This window comes from Dasypus novemcinctus, chromosome 12, assembly GCF_030445035.2.
Source record: "Dasypus novemcinctus isolate mDasNov1 chromosome 12, mDasNov1.1.hap2, whole genome shotgun sequence".
Taxonomy (NCBI): domain Eukaryota; kingdom Metazoa; phylum Chordata; class Mammalia; order Cingulata; family Dasypodidae; genus Dasypus; species Dasypus novemcinctus.
Window position 1 is genome coordinate 15,850,855 of NC_080684.1, and position 27,481 is coordinate 15,878,335.

The 27,481-nt window shown below is 43.0% G+C and overlaps 1 protein-coding gene across 4 annotated transcripts in view; it reads left to right on the forward strand.

Moving 5' to 3' along the window:
- The window catches only part of PCED1B (PC-esterase domain containing 1B), a 204,406-nt gene that overhangs the window by 108,370 nt on the left and 68,555 nt on the right, over positions 1-27,481 (forward strand). For 2 of the 4 annotated variants that reach the window (XR_011650212.1, XR_011650217.1), the window contains exons 6-7: positions 14,412-14,511; positions 24,728-24,869. The gene's annotated coding sequence lies outside the window, so the exon portion shown is untranslated. Of the gene's footprint in view, positions 1-14,411; positions 14,512-24,727; positions 24,870-25,500; positions 26,835-27,481 lie in introns of those variants that run through there. The other 2 variants (XR_011650214.1, XR_011650213.1) reach the window with 2 other exon arrangements.

Here is a 27,481-nt window from a genome sequence, read left to right on the forward strand (position 1 = left end):
CATTGATCAATATATCTATCTTTATGCCAAAAATGTGCTATTTTGACCACTTATAGCTTTGTAGTATGTTTCAGGGCTAGGCAGTGTGCATCTTTCTACTTTGCTCTTCTTTTTTTGAATGTTTTTGGCTATTTGGGTCTCCTTTGCCTTCTAAATGAATTTGATAATTGCCTGTTTTATTTCTGTAAAGTAGACTGTTGGGATTTTGATTGGTATTGCATTGAACCTATTAATCAGTTTGGGTAGGATTGACAGCTCCATGATGTTTATTTCTTCAATCCATGAACACAGAATGTCTTTTCATTTGCTAAGTTTCTTTGATTTCTTTTAGTAGTGTTTGTAGTTTTCTGAGTACAGGTTCTTACATGTCTGATTAAATTAATTCCTAGATATTTGAGTCTTTTTATTGCTATTATAAATGGAATTTTATTCCTGATTTCCTCCTCAGACTGTTCAATACTGGTTTGTAGAAACATTACTGATTTTTGCGGGTTGAACTTGTATCCTGCCACTTTGTTGAACTCATTTATTAGCTCCAGTAGTTTTTTGTCATAGATATTTTAGAATTTTCTGAAAGTAGGCTCTTATCATCTGCAAACAGTGAGAGCTTTATCTCCTCTTTTCCAATTTGAATGCCTTTTTTTCCCTTGTCTAACTGTTTTAGCTAGAACTTCTAGCACAGTGTTGAATAACAATGGTGACAGTGGGCATTCTTGTCTTGTTCCCAATCTTAGAGGGAAATCTTCCCCCTCTCCCCATTGAGTGTGATGTTGGCTGTGGGTTTCTCATACATGCTCTTTATCATGTTGAGGAACTTTCCTTCTATTCCTATCTTTTGAAATGTTTTTATCAAAAAGGATGCTGGATTTTGTCAAAAGCCTTTTCTGCATTGATTGAGATGATCATGTGTATTTTTTTTTCCTTCAATTTCATTAGAGAGATTGGTCTGTCGTTTTCTTTTCTTGTAGTATCTTTATCTGGCTTTGGTATTAAGGTGATGTTGGCTTCATAAAATGTGTTGAATAATTTTCCCTCCTTTTCAATTTTTTGGTAGAGTTTAAACAGGATTGGTGTTAATTCTTTTTGAAATGCTTGGTGGAATTCACCTTTGAAGCCATCTGGTCCTGGACTTTTCTTTGTTGGGAGGTTTTTGATGACGGATTCAATCTCTTTCAATGTTATTGGTTTGTTAAATTCGTGTATTTCTTGCAGTGTCAGTGTAGGTTGTTTGTGCATTTCTAGGAATTTGTCCATTTCATCTAGGTTGTCTAGGTTGTTGGCATACAGTTTCTCATAATAGCCTCTTGTGATGCTTTTAATTTCTGTGGGCTCAGTTGTAACTTTCCCCCTTTCATTTCTGATTGTATTTATTTGCATCTTCTCTCTCTTTTTCTTTGCTAGTCTACCTAGGGAGTTGTCAATTTTATTGATCTTCTCAGAGAACCAGTTTTTGGTTTTGTTGATTTTCTCTATTGTTTTTGTTGTTGTTGTTGTCCTCAATTTCATTTACTTCTGCTCTAAACTTTATTATTTCTTTCTTTCTGTTTGCTTTGGGTTTGGTTTGTTGTTCTCTTTCTAGTTCCTTCAGGTGTTCAATTAGGTCTTTGATTTTAGCTCTCTTTTCTTTTTTAATATAGGCATTTAGGGCTATAAATTTATTTACTAATTTCACTTACAATTTCTTCTTTGCCCCACTGATCATTTAGGAGGGTGTTTAGCTTTCACACATTTGTGAATTTCCCCCTTTCCTGCCTATTATTGACTTCCAGTTTCAATCCCTTATGATCAGTGAAGGTGCTTTGTATAATTCCAATCTTTTTATATTCATAGAGACCTGCTTTGTGACCCCACATGTGGTCTATCCTGGAGAAAGAGCCATGAGCACTTGGGAAGAATGTATAACCTTCTGATTTGGGATACAATATTGTGTATATGTCCGTCGGATCTAGTTTATTTATCATATTGTTCAAGTCTCTGTTTCCTTGTTGATCTTTGTCTATTTGTTCTATCTATTGATTTGAATGCCATGTTGAAGTCTCCAGCCACTATTGTAGAGATGTCTATTTCTCCTTTCAATTTTGCCAGTGTTTGGTTCATGTATATTGGGGCACCCTGGTTAGGTACATACACGTTTGTGACTGTTACTCCTTCCTGGTGGATTGTCCCTTTTATTAATACATAATGACTTCTGGATCTTTTATCAGTTTTTTTTGCATTTAATGTCTGTTTTGTTCCAATATTAGTATAGCTAAGTTTACTCCTTTTTGGTTACTGTTTTAATTATGTATCTTTTTCTACTCTTTATATATCTGGGTCTAAGGTGAGTGACTTGTAGACAGCACATGGAAGGTTCATGTTTTTGGTTTTATTGTCAATCTATTCTGTCAGCCTGTGTGTTTTGATTGGGGAGTTTAATCCATTCACCTTCAATGTTATTACTGTAAATGCATTATTTACTTCCACCATTTTATTTGTTGGCTTTCATATGTCATCTTATTACTGTCTGTTCTTTTACTCTTTTGGTTATCCTTTCTGATAGTTTTCACTTCCACAATCTCCTCAAGCCTCTCTCTCCTGTCTTTTCCTTTTGGACTGCAAAACTCCCTTTAGTGCTTCATGCAAAGCCAGGTTCTTGCTTACATACTCTTAGGTTCTGTTTATTTGTGCATATTTTAAACTCACCTTAGTATTTGGCAATTTTTCTTTTTCAGTATCTTAATTAAATCTCTCTGCTCGCTTTCCTGGGGAAGTGGACCCCTGTGACCCCCTCCATCTGTAGCTACCGGCTACAAGGGAGGGAGATGGACACCAGCAGCTGCAGCTTTTACTCTCAGGTTTTTCTTGTCAAGGCTCTTTTTCTTTGCCTCTCTCTCTACTGGTTGGTGTCCAACCTTTCCCTGGTGTCCTAGCCCTAGAACAGGTTTCTGGACAGTTTCTATTTGCCCTCAGCTATTTTTCTGGAAGAATATGAGTCTTGTGTCTCTCTACTCCTCCATCTTCCTGGAAGACAGGATTAATTTTAAAGAATAAATAGCCATGTTGCTTTGAGCTCTTCTGAGATGTTGCCCTAATGAGTCAAGTGTTGGAGAAAAACGGCATTTACTGGAACACAGAGACTGATATGAACACAGGCAGAGAATTTATTGAGAAGCTCCCCCAACGAAGGGGGTCAGAAGAGAGACTTCAGCCCACTCCTGGAAGGGGGGAACTTGAATTTATACAGAATTTTCCTAGGTGGGGAAATGATAGTTGGTGGGAAGGGGTTGAGGGTCCAAGTTAAGTGCAGGGATCAATAGGGAGCCCTAGAGGTGAAAATTTTCCCTGATATGGTTAGAGGGTAGTGGGTTAAGGAATGATGATTTCTTGGAATGCTGCAGGGGCAGATGTTTCTCTGGTCTGTAGGGATTAAAGGGTTTCTTTATGTCCCTCTGATATGCAGGCAGGGAAGGTCTTTATCTCCCTTTATTTCCATCTCTACATGGTTTCTTTGTTTAACCTGTGGGGAAGTGCCATGCCCTCAGATATGGGGATTAGCCTTTTCCCAGTGTGTATCAGGGGAAACTGACCTACAATTTGTTAATTAATGCATACCTCTAACATCAAGGAACTGCTGAGTCAGGACCTCATCTCTGCCCATGGAAAAAGGATTCTCCCCAGGTTTTGAGCCATTTTCCTGGGTTGGCCTTTATAGAGCTCACTTTTCTCAACAATGTTAATGCAAAAAACAATCTCAGCTTCCAACTTTCTAAGCTCAACAGTGCACTCACTCATTCATTTAATTATTCAGTTGACAAGTATTTTTTGAGCACCACCTATGTGTCAGGCAATGTTCCAGGTGCTGGGGCCACTGTAGTCAACAAAATAATCTGAGTCCCTCCCCCTGTAAAGCTTGTATTATAGTGGAGGACACACAAAATAAACAAATAGATAGGTAACATAATGCCAGGTGTTGCTAAGTGCTATGAAAAAATAAATCCAAGTAAGAACAGAGAGAATGACAAGGGTTTACTGCTTTAGTGAAGGCATCTGGGGATGCTGTCTCTGGAGAGGTGACATTTGAAAGAATGGAGGGAATGAGCCTTGTGAAAATCTTGGGGTCAAGCATTCCAGGCAGAGGGAAAAGCAAGGGCAAAAACCCTAAGATGCAAACATGTTGGAAGGATTGCAAAGTTGCAATGTAGGTGACCGCAGCAAACAAAGGTGGAAGAGGTGAGAAATGACTTGGAGCAGTGGCCAGGCAGCAGATCAAAGAGTCCTTGTACTCCACGGTAAGGATTCTGGGGAAAAGTTGCTGGAGGGTTTTGAGTAGGGCAGTGTAAAAGGATCCTTTCATCTGTGTGCAGAGACTGGGGAGAGAAATGGGGAAGCCAGGGCACAGAGAGCACACGTTCTGGAAAGAGCAACCCACGGCTTGGGCCATGTGAGGGCAGGGTGAGAAGCTGTCCAGTCTGACATGTATTTACCAACAGGTTAGATGTGGAAAGTGAGAGACAGGGAGTAGTCAAGAATGAGCCCATGGTTTTTTGGCCTGAACTATGGTGTAAAATGGTGATGCCTTTTACTGATATGGGGAAAATTTGGGAGAATCAGGTTGGGATAGGGAGAAATTCTGGAGTTTCATTTTGGTTCAGTTGAGTTTGAGGAGCCTATCATAAAACCAAGCCAGCCTGTCAAATAGGCAGTTGATTCTGATATTTGGTGGTCAGGAGAAAGTCTGGGGCTGGGGAAATAAATTTAGGAGCTATCAATGTCCAGACCAGCAAAGTCCAATAGAATTATAATATAAGCCACATACGTTTTCAACTTTCCAGAAGCCATATAAAAAAGGTAAAAAGAGATAGGTAAAATTAATTTTAATAATATATTTTATTTAACCCAATATGTCCAAATCTTTTCATCTCAATATGTAATCAATATAAAAAAGGAAGATATTTGACATTCTTGTTTCTGTATTAAGTACTTGAAATCCAGTGTATATTTTATTTTACTTTTCCAGCACATCTCAATTCAGACTAACTACATTTCAGATGCTCAGTCGTCACATGTAGCTAGTGGGTACAGTATTGGACACTGCAGTTCTAGATGATGTTTAAAGCCATAGCACTGTATATTGAGAGATTGTGTAAGTAGAGATAAGGAGAAACCTCAGAGATCCAAGAACTGAGCTCCATCGTTTCATTCGATTCTGTTAAGGGGCCTTGATTAGATCACATGATTAGATTGCTTTTGATGGAACTGTGTCAGTGATGTGTGTCTCAGGCTGAGGCTCTGCCCTCTTACTGGAGCTTTATATAAACAGAGACACAGAGGTGGGAACACACAGAAAAGGGACCTGGCCCTGTGAGAGAGAGGACTCAAGGATCTCTAGCCACCGAAGCTGAAGCATGAAGCCCCAGGTGACTGGGCCCACAGAACAGCTCAAGTCTAAAGAGGGGAAGGCAGGGACTTCAGCAGAGATTGGTCACTATCTTACTTTGCAAATGGCAGGATGCCAGGGTTACCAGTAGCTGGTTTGGTGAGAAAGTATCTCTGGTGGTCCCTTGATTTGGACATTTCATGGCCTCGGAACTCTAAGCTTTTACCCTAATACATGTCCCATTATAAAAGCCAGCACATTTCTGGTACCTTGCATTGGCAAACTAAGATTCATGGTTTCTTCCAGAAACCTCAAAATGACAGTAAAGGAGATTTTTAGGTACTTACTCCACTCCCCCAACACACACAATTTAAGAGGTGGAAAGCCTCTAAAGAAACGCAATGGCTTAGAAGATTGTAAAGGCTGCATCCCTAGCCAGCTTTGGGGAAAGCCTAGAAACTATCTGAGTTACACTATAGAATCCTCAAAAGACTCGGGAATTTGTGTCACAGGTGCCTTGGGAAGTGAAAGGTAAAGGTGGGTTCAAGAACTGTTTAAAAAGCAGTTCAACACCCAGATCCTTCTGCCGTTTCCCACCGCTGGGCGACTGACCCTCCCTTTCTCTAGCTGCTGGAACAAATACCATATAATGGGTTGATTTAATCTAGGGGAATTTATTGGCGCTAGGTTTTGAGGTTAGGAGAAGCCCCACCTTGAGATGTCAGCAGGGCGATGCTTTCTCCCAGGAGACTGAGCTCTTCTGGGCTGGCTGCCAGCTCTCCTGGGCCCTTGGCTTTTCCTTCACATGGCAATGCACATGGCAATGTCTTTTCCTTTGTGTTCTCGGTTCCCTTGATTTCTAGCTTCTGGCTGCTCCCTGTGGCTTCTCCTTGCACATACAATTTCCTTTGCTTGTAGGGACTTTAGCCGCCCACTTTCTGATGTACACCTGAACTACCAGCATCTCCAAAGGTCTTATTTACAAGTGGGTACACACCCACAGGACCGGTGGTTGGGGCCTGAACATGCCTTTTGTGGAGGACATGGTTACATCCCCAACAGCATCCGATCATAAGAGTGCAGGCAGGTAAACCAGAAGGCCACTGGATCCAGGAGCGGACGTGCAGGGAGTAAATGAAAATCCATCTACTGAACAATGAGAAATCCACTGCATCTCATCTCATTTTTCCAGAATGCCAACAGCCAGCTTGAGCTGGGATGGTTTTTCTCAGGGGAATCTGACTAAGCCAGGAGAGAAAGCCTAAAGCTAACTTAATGGCCATGGTGAAGAAGCCTCTCCCCTGCCCTAACCCCCGCACACATATTGAGAATCCAGTAATCTTTTTAGTTTCCTACTCTTAAACACAATTCGCCATGGACTGCTAACCATCTGGAGAAAGCCTCTAGTATGAAAGAGATGAAATCATCAAGCAAAAGTAATTTGAGGGCTTAGATTATGCAAGGGGAAAAAAAAGGAAAACCGAACCAATCATTAATAAGAGAAGATATTGATTATAAAATCAACAAAAATCATTGTTTTATTTTAATACTTTCGTTGTTCTCATTGTCGTTATTAAAGGGCCCATCCTTAAGATTGGCCAGTATAGGTGGGGATCGAAGCCTGAGTCAATTTTCCAGCTACTCCTCTTCCTTCATTACGACTTTGAAATTGTAAAATACTCATTTTATTGGCCGTGACCACAGCCTCCTCAGCAGGAAGGAAGGGGTGGTCCCTTCCTGGAGATGTTTTGCTGTGATAATGTCTGGGAGCTTCCTCAGTCAAGGTCATTGTGATTTTAAGAAATGAAACCAGACCTAGGCAAGAGAGGGGGTTGGACTGTAATGCTCCAGGGGTGATCCTGGGGCCACAGAAATGCTGCTGCTCCTCAAAGGAGGGTTAGCGAGCTCTCAGGGACGCAGGCGGGTTGGTAGTTCCTTCTCTTTCCCTCCTTAGGTGTGGTTTCTAATCTCTGCTTATCTCCACGCAAAGCATGTTTTTTTCCTTTTCCCTACAGAAAAGATCACCTTGCTCTATAGAATTCTGTGCACACTTGAAGGGTGATACCCCTACAATAGCCTTAGTTTTTATGACCTCATTTTAAGCAAACATCTCAGATGGACAAGAATATCTGTCCCGGTCTCAAATTTCTGATCGAGTGAATCTGATTAGTCAAATTTAGGACAACAGCCCAAACCTGGTTCCAACAGCGCTGACCTGGGAACAGGGCCCCGGATACCAGCATGACTTCTGGGGCGCATTCCCGCGGGGTGCGGGGCAGTTCTCCGAGCTCTTTGGCTTCACCTTCTGGAAGGTCTTTTATTTTCTATTATCTTCCTTGGTCACCTCTGAAATGAGTGTTTGGGGATGACGCCTACCTTTGGGTTACAGAGTTTTCCCAAACCACTTCCTGCCCAAATTTGGGGTTGGGCCCCAAGCATTTCTGACCAGGCTTAGGGGTTTTTTTGGCAGTCCTGCACAGCTCTTGAAAAACGCAATGGGCCGCCCATCAAGCTGCTTCCAGACATTTCCACGAGCCGGAAATCACACCCTGAGTTCTCTTTGAGAAAATTCTTACATGTGTATATTCCTTTACTTTCTTGCCCTCTCCACCACTTCTTAATGGCCAGCACCTTGATTTAAATAATTTTAATTCTCTAAAGTTTTAGAAAGATCTGACCTTTGACTTGAAGCATTTTAATCAACTGAAAGACTTATACCTAAGTATAGCCCAGGCATTTTTGGCATTTTTGATTCAAAGCCTTGTTTTCATTTTTATTTATTAGAGAAGTTGTAGTTTTACAGAAAAATCATTCATGCAATACAGAGTACCCATATAGCACCCTACTATTACCATTTGAAATTAGTGTGGTACATTTGTTAAAAATGGATGAGCATTTTAATAATTGTACTATCAGCTATGGTTGGCGTTAGGGTTCACTGTGCCATACAATTCAAAGCCCTTTTAAATGTCATATTTTCAAATTCTGGATCTAAAAGCAGTTGGTTTTAATAAATTTGTAAAGCTCTAAGTTTCTGGATTATCTTTATTCTGTTTTATCTTTGTTTGCAAACTGTCAATTTCTTTCTTGAGCTTCTCTCTCTTTCCCTCTCTCTTTTTTGCAAAACAGTAACAACCATATATAATCCTAAGGTTCTGTTTTCCATAATCTCTTCCAAAACTACAAGTTGGATAGGGAAATGAGCTGCCTTCCAAGAAATCACCAGCAACAAGCAATACCTTTTAGCAAGTGTTCTGCCTTCTTTCTAGCCTCCCACATCTAGCCTACCACCTGACTGCCTAACCAATATTTTATGTGTTAGTTTCCACAGCATTAAGCTATTGGCACCCATTTTTGTATTGTCAGTATAGGTACTTCTGCACTGCACAGTCAAATTACCCCTGGGGTCTCGGTGGCCTTAATGCAATAAAAATTATTCACATTCACACCAGATCAGTGTGTCTGATGAGTCTCCATGCACCAGCCTTCCATGAAGTGTTATCCATCTTTGGCTCTGTCCTCTCAAGTCCTCTCCTCAGTTGTTTTCATGGAAAATTCACACCTGCTTTTCGGAGGTTTGGCCCAGAAGTCAGACACATCACTTCTGCTCCAAGTTCATTATCCAGAATTAGTCTTATGACCCTACCGAACAAGGGGCTGGAAACTCGCAGGAGCAAATGGTTAATGGGTCAGCAGCAAAGGTCTTCTGCAGTTCGCGGAGGGCTTTGTTGAGTTAGCAGAGCTACAAGTTCAAAGTCGCCGGCGTAGTGAGTTGCTGTGGGAAGAACAGCTGTGCTGGAGAGTTGCCGGCCCTGCACTGCAATTTGCATAAGTGAGAAACAAAGTTTTGTTGAACCAACCCACCGGCATTTGGGGATGTAATTATTATTGTGATACAGTCCATTCTATCCTGATTAAAACAGACATGAAAGAATATCGGCTGCTGACAGGGTGGCCCTGTCAATGGCCTTACTTTGGAATTTATGCCCCACAGTATGAGAGTTAGACTCGTTTGTAATTTCCCTGCACATGGCTCTTCTGCCGCTTTTATTTGAACCTATAGTTAGTACTATACTTGTTAAATATATGTCCCAGAGACTTAAATCTCCAGTCTGTTCTTATGCTGGTTGAATTTCAGCAGAATTGCTTCCAGCACCTACTCTCCAGTTCATTGGACTCGCCCAGGACAACTAACAAAAGAACAATGATGGACAACGTCCATCCCCCAAATCAGAACGTATCTACAACTGCAAGCAAGACAGTTCCACCCATCTACCCCATGGGACCTAAATCCCCTCTCAATCAGAAACAGAGTGGGCAACCCCATGCCAAAATCTTCAAGATTGAGGAATGGACAAGCGTAAGGGGGGAATGCAACTATGGACTAAAGTAGACTTAGTATTATTCTAGCAATGGAAGAACTTATATCATTGATACAAACACAGTGGCCACCAGGGGTTCTGAGGGGAGTTAGAGGGAAGAATTGGTATAACACGGGGCATTTTGGGGACATTGGAATTGCCCTGCAGGACATTGCAATGATGGATCCAGACCATTATACATTTTGTCAAAATCTATAAAATTGTGCAGGGCACAGCGTACACCATAATATAAACTATAGACCATTGGTTAGCAGCAGTGCTTCAATATGTGTTCATCATTTGTAACAAATGTACCACACTAATGAAAAATGTTGTTAATGGGGGAAAATGTGGGAGGTGGAGTGGGTGGAGTATGTGGGAACCTCTTATATTTTTGATGTAACATTTATGTAGTCTAATATTTTATTTTCTTTAAAAATAAAACATTTTTTTAAAGGATTGGCATAAGTGAAATGATATAGCTGGTTTTCCTTGAAGCAAATTGCAATTCCAATCAAAATACTTGTAGGACATTTTGGAGAATCTGACAAAATAGTATAAAGCTCATGTGGAATAATAAAGATGTGGTTAGCCAATATAACTCTAAAAAGAATAATGAAGGGGAACTAGTTCTACCCAATATTGAGACATATTTTATAGGTAGAGAAATTGCAGGAAGTACAGGAAGATGTTACAGAGAAATTATAAGACATAAAGATGTTAGCAGAGAATAGAGATCTCAAAAATAAAATAAATCTGAGAAGTTGGAATATATATACAGTGTCATTTTAGATAAATGGGAGAATGAGAATTTCAGTAATGCTGTTGTGACCAACAAATCATGAGGGGAAATAAAATAACACCAACCAAGCTGAATCTCTACTTCACTGTAATTCTACATGGATCAATAACTTAAATGTCAAATATGAAACCATAATCACTGGTAATGTCTGTGTTATAATTTTGAGCTAGAGAAGGTCAAGAGACATATAAGATAAGATTGACTAATTAAACTTACATTAAAATTAAAACTTCTGCAAGACAAAGGAAAAAAATCCACAGAATGAGATAAAAAGAACATTTGCAATTTATGTAACAGAAAGAGTATTCATTTCTTTAATATACAAAGAGCTAACAATCAACAAGAGAAAAATGTACAATTCAAAGGAAAAATACGCAAAGTATAGACAGTTTGCAGCACACACACACACACAATCCAAATGGCCAATAAGCATATGAAAAAAATTATTTAACCTTTTAAATAGTCAAAGAAGTGTAAATTAAAACAAGATACCATGTTTCACTTAGTATATTTATAACAATAAAATTGTGTTCATCCTCAGTGATGTGGGGGAACGGGAACTCTCACGCATGGTTAATGGACTGTAATCGCTGTGACCACTTGGGAAAGTATTTTGGCAATAGCTGTTAAAATTTTAGCACATTCTGTTTGACTCAGCATTCTCCCTTCTAGGAATTTTTCCCATAGAAACACTTGCACAAAGAAGCAAATATATACTGTACGGGGATAGTATGAAACTATTTGTAATAGCAAAAAACTGAATACAATGTAAATGCCTATTGAGAAAGGATTAAATAAGTTACAGTGTCTCTAAGAAATACGAAACCATGTGGCTGTTCAGAAGAATCAATACATTTATTTGCATTGATATGGAAAATTTTCCAAACTAAATTGCTATAATTGGAAAATCAGCAAGGTAGATTCATAAATGAAATTTCAAGGATCACATTTCACGTGATTACAAATGATTTTGTATTACACATACAACTTCCTGGTGGAAAATATATAATAGCTGTAATTATCTTCCACTCTATTAATTGCATATGTAGGGACTTAGGTAAGGAGGTAGGCTTTTACATTTCATATTATACCCTTTTGTATTGTTAAAAGTTTTAACTTGTACATATATTACTTTATGATTAAAAGGCAAAAACTTGAACCACTGGTTTGACCATGCAAATAAAAATTCAATTTTTTCACTTTGCAATTTTTATCTAAAAACTATTTGCAAATACAAAAAAACAAAAAGAACCAAAGTTGAGCATTCAGACCATTAATGAGTATTAATGAGTCAACTAAGTCCTTAGTCAAAATGAAAGAGTCGGAGCCACAAAGCGTCTAGAGTTTTTTCCTCTGCAAGGGGGAAAAAAATCCCCAGATGTAAAGAGTCGATTTAGCTATCAAGCTTTCTCTAACAATATTGCAAAAAGAAAGCCAATAGTAATAGTAGTAGTAGCTGGTATTTACTGAGTAGTGACTAAGGGGGAGTCTGTGCCGAGCACTTCTCCATGAATTATCTCAGCGAATCGTCACAAGCTCCATGCAGGAGGGGCTCGGTGTTCTGGCCCATTCTACCAGTGAAGAATTAAGAATCAGAGAATGAAGAAATATGGCAAAGGGTCTTGTGTTTCAAAGCTTTTGTCATGTCTGCCTGCACAGGACGGCAGAAGCCACATTAAGATTCTTCAGCTCAGAGCTGGTAAGAGAATTGTGGTTGGCGAGACGGGCAAGCATTTAATTCCTGTGACTTGATACTTCCTGCATCTGCCGCTTTCTCTTTATTCCCACCATCCCTGCTGTAATTTAGGTCCATAGCATCCTTTGCCTAGAATATCGTCAAACTCTGGCTGGCTTCCCTGCCTCTTATTTTGTTTCTCTCCAATCCTTTATTTTATTTTTTTTAACTATAGATAGAATAATGTCATTAAGGTATAAGGTTGTTTATTTTACATGTGAATAACCTTCAGTGGCTCCCCTTCTTCCTGGGTAAAATACAAATCCCTTTGCAAGAAATAGAGTTGGATTTGTTGTCCACATCATTGCAATATCTTCCTCAATCTCCATTGCCTCTGGCCTGTGTCCCCCCCCCCCCCCAATCCTTTCTCTATACTGCTGGCTGCTTGACTTTTCAAAAATGCCATTCCTATGTTACTCCCTGCTCTAAACCTTTTGAGGGTTTTTCCTTTCCTACTGCAGAAATGACAAATTAGTTTCATCTTGCATGCCAACTCTAATCAGTTAGGTAGTTGCTGCCTAGAACACTGTGTTGAGAAGGATGCTGAGGCACATGGGAATATCTGCCATGGGCGTTGGTGATATTTTTTATCATCATGAATCTTCCAGATAAAGCCAAACTCCTTAGTGTGATATAAGTTAGTGGTTAGGAACTGGTATTCTGGAGTCAGACAAAAAAATGTCTGGGTTTAAATACTGACTGTACCCCTTGTTCTCTCCGGAAAATGACTTAATATTTCCAGGCAGTTAAGTGAGAATAGTAATAATTCCTACTTCACAGGCTGTCCTGGGGGTGAAATGATCAACCATGTGAGGTGCTTCTTAGCGCCTGGTCCACAGTAAACTCTCAATAAACGCTAGCTGCTGCTTTCGTTGCTGTAAAAGGCCCTCCATGGTGTGGCCTCTTCTCACCTGCCCAGCCTGTAGCTCTCCATGTCTGGCCCCTCTCCTCCTTTTTTTTTTTTTTAAGATTTATTTATTTATTTATTTCTCCCCCCTTCTCCCCCCTGCCCCCCTCCCCCCCGTTGTCTGTTCTCTGTGTCTATTTGCTGCGTCGTCTACTTTGTCCGCTTCTGTTGTTGTCAGCGGCACGGGAATCTGTGTTTCTTTTTGTTGCGTCATCTTGTTGTGTCAGCTCTCTGTGTGTGCAGCACCATTCCTGGGCAGGCTGCACTTTCTTTCACGCTGGGCGGCTCTCCTTACTGGGTGCTCCTTGCGCATGGGGCTCCCCTATGCAGGGGACACCCCTGGGTGGCACAGCACTCCTGCGCATCAGCACTGCTCATGGGCCAGCTCCACACGGGTCAAGGAGGCCCAGGGTTTGAACTGCAGACCTCCCATGTAGTAGACGGACGCCCTAACCACTGGGCCAAGTCCGCCACCTACCCCCTCTCCTCCCTGGCCCTAATCTCTGCTCCTCCTCATCTTCCTTGCACTTCTCCCAAGGCTCTCCAAGGCTTCTGTGCTTCTGTTTTTTCCTCTGTTCGGATGTTCTTTTCTACTTTCCATTCCCTTCTTCACCTAGCTGAATCTTAGTCATCCTTAAGACTCACCTCGTACCTGACCTCTTCCAGGAAGCCTTCCTGGACTACAGCTGCCTGGGTTAGGTGTCCGTCCTTGGTGTTCCAGTCGCATCCAGTGCTTTCCTCTCTTATAGTAGTTATCAAACTGTACTGTTTGAGAAACTTCCTAATTTCTCAGTCTGTCACCATCCACTAATCAGTGAGTTCTCCAAAGCAGATTCCATGTTTTGTTTTCTGTTGTTTAAATCTGGGTACTTCTAGTGCTGAGCAAATAAATACTTGCTAAATTATTTGAGTGGTAACTCCAAGAAAGGGAGGCAGCTCCCACAGCTGTTGTCCTGGAGCCTCTGTTGACCACTCCCAGGAAGGCACTCCTTGCAGAAAGTGAGATATAAGTCAGGCAAATGGAATAATTTTTTTGCGGTACCAGGGCTGGGGACCCGGGACGTCGTACACAGGAAGCTGCCACTCAACCCCTGAGCTACATCGTCTCCCCTGAGCTGGTTTGTGTTTTTGCTTTTAGGAGACACTGGGAACCAAACCTGGGACCTGTCATGTGGCAAGCACGTGCTCAACCACTTGAGCCACATCCATTTCCCTATTTTTATTATTTTTCGCTCTTGCTTTTGTTCTAGGTGTCGAGGCCACAATGGGGAACAAGACAAAATATCCCATGCCCGTGTGGTGATCCAGTGCCTGCACACATGCCCGCGTGGTGAGCCAGTGCCTGCACAGGTGAGTCACGCAGCAAGATGATGACACACCAAAAAGACAAGGGAGAGTCAAGGTGAAGTGCAGCAGAAACCAGGAACTGAGGTTTGACAGGGAACCTCTCTCCACATCAGGGGTCCCCAGGATTGAATCCCAGTGAATCCTAGAGGAGAGAAAATGAGTAAAGAAGACAACACAGACAGCAAAAACAGCAGGGCGGGAGGAGGGGAAGGGGGGAAAATAAATAAATAAATCTTTAAAAAAATATGTATTTATAAGATGCCCATATACCCCACCCCCCACCCCACTCCTCCCACATCAACAACCACTTTCATCATTGTGGCACATTCATTTCATTTGATGATTACATTTTGGAGCACTGCTGTACCACATGGATTATAGTTCACATTGTGGGTTACACTCTCCCCCAGTCCATTCGGTGGGTTATGGCAGGATATAGAATATCCAGCACCTGTCCCTGCAATATCATTTAGGACAAGTGGGCATGCTTTCTCTTCTTCTTTTGTCACCAGGAGGCCCCAGGGATCAAACCCAGGTCCTCCCATATGGTAGGTGGAAGCCGTATCACTTGAACCACATCCGCTTCCCATATTTTTTAATGTAATATTTTTTGTGATGTATGTATCTTTTTTTTTAAAAAGGCAATTAAATAAAAAAAGTTAAAACAAAAATATCCTGCTCCCCTGGAGGTTACAGTCTAGCTTGGGAAAGAGACTGACAACAAATAAATAATTGAAAAGATGGTTCCAAGCAGCAGTAAGCTCTAGGACAAGAGCAGGACAGGGCTGGCGGTAGGGTGAGTGGGGCCGAGGGGCGATTTGGACGGGGTGGTCAGGGAAGGCCTCTGCCCTGGAGACCCTCCAGACCTGAGTGGGGGAACCATCCCACCTGGCCAGCGTCAGGGAACAGGACCTCCCAGGCAGAGAAAAGGCGAGCAGAAATTAAGACAGGACAAACCAGAACAGGAAACCTGTCGGGCTGGACCACTAAGCAGGCGCCGCCGGTGAACCTGGCCTAGTGTTAGTGCTTTAAAGAACTGCGCTTTCACTGGTTCCATAACGTGCCGCACTCACACAGGGTGTTAGTAAGAGGTGGCCCAGGGAACTCTGTACTTAGGCAGGATTTTTCTGTAAATCGACAACTTCTTTAATTGAAAAAAAAGGGGGGCAACCAGAAAGGCCCTGGGCTGGAGGAAGTCTGCATTTTTAAGAGGCAGGAAGAGCCCTGTTACGTCACGGGAGGCCAGGGAGGGGTCAGCAGCGGCTGGGCCTCTTAGGCCACGGTCAAGGGTCTCAGTGCTTTTCTGCCCACAGCGGGAAGCCACTGAAGGGAGTGAGAGGATCTGGCTGAAACCTCCTAGAAGCTGACTCTGGCCTCTGCGCAGAGGGCAGGGGTCAGGGACTGCGGTGGTTTAGGGAGATGAGGGGGGCTTGGAGGCAGAGAAGAGGAGGGGGGTTTTGGCTGCGCTGGGGACGAGCCGCTGGGCCTTGCTGCCCCTGCTGGGCTGTGAGGACGGAGGAGGGAAGAAAACAGTCCCGGCTCCACGGCACTCGCTGGTCCAGAGTCAACCAGCTTGAAGCCCGACCTACTTCTAAGCTGCTCCAGAATCTACCAGCCTGAAGCCCAACCTACTTCTAAGCTGCTCCAGAATCTACCAGCCTGAAGCCCAACCTGCTTCTAAGCTGCTCCAGAATCTACCAGCCTGAAGCCCAACCTACTTCTAAGCTGCTCCAGAATCTACCAGCCTGAAGCCCAACCTGCTTCTAAGCTGCTCCAGAATCTACCAGCCTGAAGCCCAACCTACTTCTAAGCTGCTCCAGAATCTACCAGCCTGAAGCCCAACCTACTTCTAAGCGTCTTGTCATCTGAAATGCTGACTCTTACTGTTTCTAAAAAACCGGTCTGAGACGCATTTGTTTTCCTGTATTTGCAGGATCTTAGACCTCCTCCTAAGAGGCCTCCCAGGTGCTGGCCGAGCTGGCCTTCTTTTCAGTTAAACACACAGAGCGGCCACGAGGCAGATCTCAGGGGGACTGGCACTTCTGCTCACACGGTGTCGGGTTTACCAAGAGGCAGCCGTGTCCGTCCACAGACTGCACAAACTGTTATTTTAATTATGTAAACCAAAGAGGAGTGGGAAAGGAATTCTTTTTTTTCTTTTCGATCTTTTTTTCTTCTATTTATATTATTATTATTTTAGGAATCCTTTTTGTATAGACCAGAATGCCTTTGATAAACACTCAGTAAAGGCAAATAGCTTAAAAAAGAAAATAGCAAAGTCTGAGACTTCGGTGTGTCTGAGACAAATGTAAAAATAATTAGGAAATTTTGTTAAATCAAGAAAAATTCTGAAGTCAGGTGGTTTCCCGACTCTAAGTTCTGCCTCTGCTTTAAGGGGTTGAACTGGAAACCACTGACGTTGAATTCAGAGGGTGGTTTGGTTTTTTAAAGTTCACATGGAAGTCTGTCACCATACTTAGAGAAAAGGCCTTGCCCCTTCAAAATGTTATCAAATGAAAGTCCATGTTTATTTTACTTTAGTAAAATATTTAAAGTGTTTCCCATTTTTATTGTTTCCCTGCTTTGACTGACTGACTGCTTGATCCGATTACCAAACCAGCTGCCAGTTCCGGCAGCTTCTGTGTAGCGTTTTCCTCTGTCTCCTGCAGCTGGGCCTCCCATGCCCTCAGACTTTCCTCCCTTCACCTCATCTACATCTGCTTTTCACAAAATTATAATTACAATGATGAGAGTACTCTCACCTTAATAAGAGTTCTGGAAGGTTCTACACTGAAGTATTAACCGTTCTTTCTGCAGGAAGACAATTTTTTAATTATCATACATTGAATAATAATGTGAACTAGTATTGATTTGGTGATAAGAAAATAAAAATGTGCTTTTTTTCCCCCTAAGAACAAGGAATACCTTGACTTCTTATGAGAATTTACTGTCTGTAAAGAACATTTAGGTACGTGGTATCAGTAGCACCTCATACCCACCCTATAAGGAGGTATTTATTCCTGCCTTGAAGATGAAGAGAGCAAGGTGGGGAGAAGAGAATTTGTGTCCCTACTTCTGAGCTGGCTTCTAAGAGGACACTGTCATCGTGCCCAGCAAGGAGCTGGCCTCCCTCAGCCAATCCCTCCAGAGGAGGAAAGGAAAGGAGAGCTCCTCAGCTGCTCCGAAGTAAAAGCTGCAGGTACTCTGGCTATCTTCAGGGCTCCTCTACCTCTCTTTGAGGATAATCAGCTCCCAGTTACGCCTAGGGAAGATTCTGATGTGGCATTCACTTGACTCTTAGGTATGCGGAACTCAGTGCTCATGGCACTGACAGCACTTCTTAGCATGACATTACATAAATGAGTTTGAAGATACTTCTTAACAAGAACCCTATAGGGAAGCAGATGTCGCTCAAGCGATCGGGCTCCCATCTTCCATGTCGGAGGCCCCGGGTTCAATTCCGAGGCTTCCTGGTGAAGGCGAGCTGGACTGCACTGTGGCCAGCTGGTGGTGCATGCCACAGACACCTGCCACAGTGAGACGACCCAACAAAGGGAGACGCAGAGCGGAGACGCAGCAGACCAGGGAGATGAGGTGGCTCAAGCAATTGCGTGCCACTCTCCCACACCAGAGGTCACGGGATCAGTTCGCGGTTCCTCCTAAAGAGAAAGACCAGAATAAAAGACAAGCTGACACGGAAAGAACACACAGCAAATGGACACAGAGAGCAGACAGTGAGTGCAAACAACGACAAGGGGTGGGGGGAGCCCTATAAAGATAAAGGAAGTGGTGGAAAGAATTGAAGGATGTGGACTCCTCCCTAATAGCTGCCATGAGGTATTACCTCACTGAGGTAAGAGGGAAGAGAGAACCGAGGCACTGGGGAGAGGACACAGGTCCAGGGGTAGGAAAGGGACTTCCTTTAAGGGCATGTCTTCAGCCCCTCCCCTGGCTTCAGTTTGAGGCTGAGCAGAGAGGGAAGTGGAGGGCAGGGGGGCTGGTCTTGAGGGTAGGAGGCGTGGGACACTCTCCTGCCGTCTTTTCTGTTGCCTCGTGTACTGAATGAGTCCATCAGAGTATTGTATCCACTCATGCAATTAGCCAGCACCCAGTCAATTCCATTGTGCCATGAGGCCAGCACAATGGAAAAGCTCTGAAAGACGTGGCTGTTTCTACTACCACAAAGGAATTTCCAGAGTGCTCCAGGGTTCCTCTTTCCATAAAAAGGTAGTACCCTGTCCTTGCCCTTACCTACCCCAAGGGAAAGTAAGTGCAAGATTCTTGGTTTACTTTGAGTTTCTTGGGAGGAGAAAATGCTCTTGGATAAACAATTCCTTTCCTTTGAAAGTAATTTCAGGGGAATATTATGGGTAAATTGGCCAGAGATTTTTGAACAGGCTTTTTTATTTAAGAAAACATGAACCTCAGACTCCAAACCCAACATTATGAACAGATGAGGTAAAGGTCCAAAAGAAAAATCTGCTGATTATGTGAATTTTCACCAGGAGTAAATCAGTGGTTCTCAGGAGACATTTGGGAACATCTGGAGACATTTTTGTTTGTCACAACTTGGGAGAAGGAGGGGATGCCACTTATATCCTACAATGCCCTGGGAACCTCCCACAGCAGAGAAAGAATGATCTGACCCACCCACCCCCAATTCCATAGTGTAGAGGAAAGAAATCTATTGTAAATGAAGCTGGGCTGCATATAAATGTGACTTCACTTGTACATCATGCACGTCAGATTTCAAAGAAACGGTGGAGGGCAGAGGGCACTGGAGTAGAGGCTGCAGGACCTGGTTTCTCGTTTTGACCTGACAATAACCAATTTGGGACTTGAGAAAGTCTTTTCCCATCTCTGGGTCTCTTTTTTTTTTTTTTTAAATTATTACTGAAGTATGTCATTCATACATGAGCATACATAAACAGTAAGTGTATAGTAAAAGTTGTGAACTTACAAAACAAACATCATACAGGGCTTCCGTACATCACCCCGACACCAACCCCTTGCATTGTTGTGAAACATTTGTAACAGATTATGAAAGAACATCATCAAAGTATCACTACCAATTATAGTCTATATTGTACATTTGGTATGTTTTCCCCAACCTACCCTATTATATATTTTTCATTCATAAACCATACAATTCATCCAAAGTGCATAATCAGTGGCATTCAGTATAATTGCAGAGTTGTGCATTTGCCACCCCAATCAACATTACACCATTTTCCTTACTCAAAAAAAAAAAAAAAAAAGGAAAAACAAGACACAAACCACTATAATACCCATATGTTAACACTATTAATTACAAATCCTTTGATGTGCTTTCACCGCTTCTTAATTATATCATACCACTGCCTCCTCACCTTCATGATTTCTGAAGAGAAATCCTCACTGAGTCTTACTGGGCATCCCTTGAATGTGATGTTTAGCTTCTCCCTTGCTGCTTTCAGAATTTTCTCTTTGTCTTTGGCATGTGGCATTCTGCATATTGTGTGTCTTAGGGTAGGTCTCTTTGGATTTGTTCTAATTGGAGTGCTCTGTGCTTCCTGGACATGCATATTCATGTCTTTCATGAAAGTCGGGAAATTTTTGGCGATTATTTCCTCAAATACTCTTTTTGCCCCTTTTCCCTTTTTTTCTGCATCTGGAACTTCTGGAGCACATACGTTGGGGGCACTTCATGCTATCATTCAACTCCCTGTGCCCCTGCTCAATTTTTTTCCATTCTTTTCTTTCTCTCTCCTTTTAAATTTCAACTATTCTGTTTTCTTTGTCACTGATTCTTTCTTCCATGATTTCAAATCTTCTGTTGTGTGTCTCTATTGCGTTGCTAACTGCAGTTTTTGTATCTTTCATGTCCATACGCTTTGTTATTTTTCTATCCAAGATTTCACATTTTTCTTTGTGTTCACCAAAGTGTCTTCTATTACTTTAGCCATGTTGTCCTTCAACTCCATGATTTGATAGAGGAGATTTGTGTGAACCTCATCAATTAGTCGTTTCAAGTCTGGTCTCTTCTGGAGCTTTGATCTGCTCCTCTGTCTGAATCATCTCTTCCTTTTTCTTAGTATGGTCTGTAATCTTTGCTGATGTTTAGGCATCTGATTATGATGCTGAGTCTGTTCTGATGATCAGTTTATCTTGCCTAGGGATTTTACTGCTAAGCAGCTATATGCTACCGCAGGTCTTTGACTCTTGGCTCAATTTGTTCTAGATATTCAGGATTGCCCCTGTTTAACTGCTCACACCAGGACCCAGTAATGGGATGCAGGACAGTTTGTAAGGGTTTTAGAGAGGGAATCAGTAAAGGCACCTGATTGCCTCTTTTATTTACATATTATTACTTCCTTCTTTTCTTGCCCTTTTGTGGTCCGCCAGCAGATGGTGCTCTTTGGCAGACCTCTCAGCTCAGACCCTGGCTGCTAGGTGGGAAAGGATTCACTGTGCACCCACCTTATGGGCAGGTGCAGGAGCAATGTCCTCAGGGCAGGCCAAGCCTCACAAGCAAACTTTCTCAGAAACTCTTCTCCTCCCATAGCCTGCGGTATCTTGTCACCCTCTGTGTCCTCAGCAACCAGCCCAAGGCAGTACAGAGGATGGTTGAGAAGGCAAATTATCTCTAGCTCTGTGCCAGCTCTCAGGGTAGATGCGTAGAAGTGTGCGACCCCTCCAAAGCAGCAGACCAAGTTCGCTGCTCAAAATCTGACTTTGCTGTAGGCTGTGTCTCTCCCTCTCACCTTACTTGGGCAAGAGGGTCCCTGCAACCCCCTCAACCTGCAACCTCCTGCCAAGGGCCAGAGGATCCACTTTGGTCTGCTCTGATGGTGGGATGGGCACCGGCATCTGCTGCTGCAGCTTTACCCACTGGAATTTCCAGTCAGCCAAAACTCCTTTCCTTCACCCCTCTCTGTCCTGGGAGGTGACGAGCCTTCCCCTGGTGTCCTGAGCCCCAGGATAGCCCTCTAGAGAGTCTCTGCCTGTCCTCTGGCTGTTCTTCTGGGAGAGAAGTGATCCTCTGTCTCTCTAATCCTCCAGCTTCCCAGAAGTTTCTGGGTTTGTTTTTTTTTAAAGATTTATTTTTTATTTATTTCTCTCCCCTTCTTCACACCCCTCCCCCATTGTCTACTCTCTGTGTCCATTTGCTGCATGTTCTTCTGTGTCCACATGCATTCTTATCAGCGGCACTGGGAATCTGTATCTCTTTTTGTTCTGTCATCTTGCTGTGTCAGCTCTCTATGTACGTGGTGCCACTCCTGGGCAGTCTGCACTTTTTTTGTGTGCAGCAGCTCTCCTTGCAGGTCACACTCCTTGCACGTGGGGCTCCCCTACATGGGGGACACCCCTGTGTGACATGGCACTTCTTGCACACATCAGCACTGCGTGTGGGCCAGCTCATCACATGGGCCAGGAGGCCCTGGGTTTGAACCCTGGACTCCTATGTGGTAGGCAGACGCTCTGTCAGTTGAGCCAAATCCACTTCCCTCTGGGTCTTTTTTTATTCCTAGAAGTAGAACAACCACGTAACGGGTGATAGGATTGGCTGGTAGCACACGGGATAACAGGGAAACTTCATTCTTGCAGAATATTGTTAAGATATAATTAACCCAAGCACCTCAAAGTGTTTGTGTATGATGTTTTATATTAGTGAATCAGCACTTTTTTTCTGAAAGCATAAAAGATAACACATAATCATTACAAGAACTTAAGAACATACAGAACAACACGAAGGGGAAGAAGAAATACCTTATAATCCCACTTCACAGAATGGAGTTTCATTCCAGAAGTCACCAAACACTCCATTAATTTGAAAAGAAAGAGGAGGAGGAGAAAGTACTCCCTGTTTTTTTGTTTGTTTGGTTTCTTTTTACCTTCCCTGTGGTGCCTTGGCACCTTACTAAGCTTAAGCCACAAGCTGGAGTTCAAATGGTTTTAACTGGCTATTTTACTTTGTGCTGGTGTCTGAACTTCCTGCGTCCTTTTTTGTTGTTGTAAAATGGGGAGAGGAAGAGATGCCTTGCCCGCTTCACAGCAAGAGTGCTAGATGAGCGGTCCAGTGCCCTAGTGACTGGTTTATGAAGAGGCAGAGCAGGATGGGGGTTGAGCAGGGAGAACCTGCTCCATGGAGCCTGGGTGGGACAGCGGGGCCTGGGGGGACAGGAAGCCCGAGGCTGGCCCTGGCGCGCGCCTGGCCTTTGCTGCAGCCTTCCTCCGTATCTTTGGTTTGGCCGGCTGGTTTCTTTGTGGAGCTTTTCTTCCCCTCCTCTGCCTGGAAAATTCCTATCACTTTTAAGGTACAGGTTAAGCAAGGGTCCTACCCTGAAACACCGATCTGAGAACTCGGGCACCTCTTTTTCCTCTGCCTGAGTAACATCCAATCAGACGATTGCAGTGTTTTGACAACTCCTCTCCTGTAAACTATGAAGCTTTGCAAAGCAACTCAGAACTACTGGGTTAAAAATTTCTACTTTCAATTCTAAATCCAGTCGAGGTGGACCCCAAGAGACACGTCTTTCTGTAAGAGTCCTGTGTACTTCCAGAACTCACTTTACTCCTAGGAAACTCGGGGCAGCAATTTCTCCAACTCTAATCTTCCCAGGCCTTTGACCTCCCTACTCACTAGGAAACAGAAGTAACAAAAACATCCTTCCTTTTACTTTTACGTGTACTGTCCTACCTGATTCTCACAGCCCGATAGGGTGGGCAGGCGAGGAAAGTGGAGGCTCAGAGACCCAGCGGGGCGTAGAGGAATCTGATTCATGTTTTCCTTCTGGCTCCCGGTGATGTGTGCTATGGGTGGGAGGCTCTTTGTCTCTTCCGAGATAACCTTAACCTAAGCTGCCTGTCCTGACTTGTGGGCGTGGGATGTAAGAGGCTGCAGTCCTGCCCTTGGTGACCATGGCAACGACTCCAGTCCCAGGAGGCACTTTAGCAATGCAAACTCTACACACAGACCAGTCAGTCCAGGGAAACTGATGGTGGTGATGCCGAAACTTAAGGGAACTTGGACTTGGCCTCGAATGGGAAATATAATACAGCCTGTGCATAAATTCAAAATCCTCTAATTCTGTATCCAAGCGTGCCTAGTCTCTAGGAATCCAGTTAAGTGATATGGGCTTTGAATGTTCAGAAAGGATGTAAGACTGAAGGTGTATTCAAGGTTGCCCCCAGACAGAATGTGGCAAGATGCTAATTCAAGCTCACCTGAGGTGTGGGCGATATGTTAATTCAAAACCTATCTGGTACGCAGGCAAAGACTTAACTAACAAAGAAAGTAGTTTTCTTTGATAAAAGCACCATTTGACTCCCCACCCTGTGTAAAAGGAACTTGAAAATCTTGTTTGGGGCTGGGATTTGAAACAAAAGCTCCCAAGTCTGGCCGGCGGTCAATAAACCATTTTTCCTTCTCGAAATCATTCCTGAGCCCTGGCCTTTCTATACGCAAATAATTGAACCTCTCTCGACTTCTCCAACACTGGGAGCGCTCCGCCAAGCGCCTGTTGACAGCCTGGATGAGCGAGGGGGTGGTAAGCCGGGGACGCCACCCCAGATGCCAGAGCCTCCAGCTCAAAGACACGGCGGGGATCGGAACGGGCCAGCTCCTGGCAAAGTAAGAAAATAGATGCCGAGAAGACAGGAGCGTAGGCAAGGAAGGTGGCCGTCACAGACAGTGGAAATACGAGAGAAAAACAAACAACGCTTGGCTGATTTTGGACTGGTACTGCCAGATAAATTTTGATGCTAATTAGTAGGTGGCCCCTACTTTGAAGAATTTCTTATAGACTTATAATATAGACTTTGTAAACAGAGATAAATTATTAGCCAAAGAGAAAAGAGTTCTGTGTTGTTTAAAATGAGGCATTGACCTGTTGGGAAAAGAATTCGCCACTGGAGCGTGGCTTGAAGTCTAGCCATTAGCTTTGAGTTCAAGCTGTGAGAAAATATAATTACGGCAGCACTGAAGATGTGACCTTTTAGGATCCCCCTGGAATTAAAGGGTATAGAAAGGATTTAGTTACCACATTAAGATGCGTGCTGCTGTTCGTTTCAATTCTGCTCCATTCATTACAACATACTACCCACATGTAAATAAATAGTAAGAATCAAAGCCGTCAGGGTAGTTTATTAAAATATCCACTTCTAGACTGAATGTCTCCTTAGATCCCTCTCCCATAGTTTTGATCCTGAAGCAGTGATCATTTGTGTTTTCATGTAGCACAGAAGCAACAGTCTCCTGCTTTAATTCAACCTGGAGAATATCAAGGCTTGTGCAAAAGGGTGACATCTACACATGCCGCTCCTGTCACCGTCCAAATAGAAGGAAGCCGAGATCCCACGTGTTTTCCTCGAGGACTGAGGTATTGCCTCTTCAATCTGGATGGTCGGCTGATTGGAATGTTTTCCACGGTAGAGCATGATTTGTGAGTGGTCCTTGTTCAGATGAAGTTAAATGCTCCACACTAGGTTTATTGCTGTGCTTGGAAAACCGCTAGACTGGGAAGAGCCGTCAAGTGGGCAGTGGATGCTGGTTCTCAACAAGGACAGTGGTGATGTCTGGAGATAGTTTTGGTTGTCACAACTTGGGGGTGCAGTGGGTGTTGCCTCATCAAGTGGGCAGAGGTCAGTGATGTTGCTAAATGTCCTATGGTGCCCAGGTCAGCCCCCACAATACTTTTATCTGACTGAAAATGTCAGTTGAGCCAAGGTCCAGGGACCCAGGTCTAAAGGACTCCTTAACTACTGTGCTTCTTTCTTCTTTCTGTCCTTGACTTGACGGAAACCCTGGAACAGCATTCACCTAGAACAATGATGGGGATTTTCATTTGTCATTAGGATATAATCATTGATAGTGTATCCAGATAGGCATATGGGACTAAATATCTAGAAACTTTGCAAGGCCTAGGTAAAAATTTCACTTTCACCCCCATGGAACACTGACTAGACCCTTTTTGTGCCATCTCTTGTCCCTTGCTCTGGATTCCCATGCAGGCTCCTTCCCTTGGGCTGGCTTTGTTCTGAGGTCTCTTGCGAGCTGCTTTGGTCACGGGAACAGCCATCTGGGTATTGCACCTATATGAGAAGAACGCTTGTGGAGGAAGTCGCCTGAACCATTTCAAGTCCTGGGGTACTGAAACGCCTTAGCAATAGATCATCATGTTAACATATCTGACTTAGTAAGATTTGGGTTCCTCTCCCCAGGATAGCTGAGTGCCTTTGGGAAAGCTAATTAACCTCTCCAAATCCCTCGTTTCCTTCCTGATGAAAGAGGCGATAATAAAACTGCACTGGGGATAGAGCAGCAGTGAGGACTAAATGAAATCCGGCAGGACGTGAGGTTAGTTTAGGCCCTGGGGGTTCAAATGGGGATGAGATCCTGGCAGGCTAGCGAGGAAGGGAAACAAGGAAATAATACCAGTTGTGTGTAGAATGCGTAAGGAATTTCACACAGCCTGTAGCGAAAACACAGAGGAAGGGTTTATGGGAAAGGCCTGTGGGAAAATAGTCAGAAAACATTTATAGACTTCTGAAGTCACCTCCTCGATTCATCTAAATGCAGTTCAGGTTTCTCGTCAGCAGCTTTTGCAGATTGTGTTATGACAAAATCATGCCCCTGACGCCAAAAGACCCGTTACAGAGTTTTCAAATATTAAATGAAAATGCAAAAGGAAAGGGAGAGAACAATTTTAGAAAGGCTAATAAATGATTTGTTTCTGTGAAGAGAGAAATGAGAAAACATGTGGAGCAATGATGATTTTTTTTTCCTCCTAAATATTCATGGATGAATTTAGGGACTAAAATTTTTTGAAAATGTGTTTATTTCCAGAACAACTATCAAGGATAGTCTGGGAAATCCCACATATGTTACAAATATGGTAGGAGTGAAAAATATAGGAGCAGTTATTTCCAATAACCTTATCTTTAGAAAGAAAATAGATAGAAATAAAAGAAATTACTGGAATATAAAGACCATGAAAGAGAGTTTGTCTGCTTTGTTCACAATTACATTCCACATCTTAGAACCGTGGCACCAAGTAGGTCTTGAATAAACTGTTGAATAAATTGGTTGCCTCTCAGGCGAAAGATAATGCCTGATAAGCCAAAATGAATGGAAAGAAGTCTTTGAAGATATTTACATTAAAAAAGGTTTTGGAATACCCTCTTGCAAGTACTACAGATGGAAAATTGCCTACTGATTTTTGGAGGCTCTCTGGAGGTCGATAAAAAATTGAACTAAGTTTATTTAGGGCCCACTAGGGCCCAAGAGCTTAAAGATCTGTCTGACAAACATACAAATCAGAGCATAATAAAGTGTTGGAGATGAGCAAGAGGGGTGCAGGGAAGGCCAGGTGAGCTGGAGAGAGAGGGTGGCTGGTGGGAAGGTACGGCAGCGCCTCTGAAGGAGAGCCTCGGGCTCCTCCACCCATCAGCAGCGGGCCCAGGACGTGAGAAGAGAGAGACAGAAGCAGTCCTTGCCGCCCTCCCAGCCCCCCTGAGAAGGCAGTGGGGGCCGCCCTGCAGAAGCCACCCTCCCCCCCAGAAGCGGGGCGGGTTACCGGAGCGCTCGTAATTGAAAGCCCAGGCTGCCAAAACGCCATTTGTCAAGTCATGGATTCACTGTTTACCTTTTCTACCAAAAACAAAAAAAAAACTGCTTCTCTTAATTATTTATAAACTTTGCAGTAATTTGACAGTTGTAGTAGCTTTGGAAGATTTTTTTATAGTTTTCATGGACAAGGTTCCATTTTATCTTCATAACAGCATTTAAAGAAATCTTTGTGTTTTTAAAATGGATTAAAAATTCAGAAGCCATTCCCTCACCAAAATGTCAGTGCTTCCCAAGAGAATTCTTCTATTTGCACTGACTTCTTTCATGCCTTTTTTGGGTTTTAGGAACATTTTAGCATATTTGTGACTATTCTGCCAATATCTCAAGTGACTTTATTAATCTAACTTTTCTATTTCTAACAAT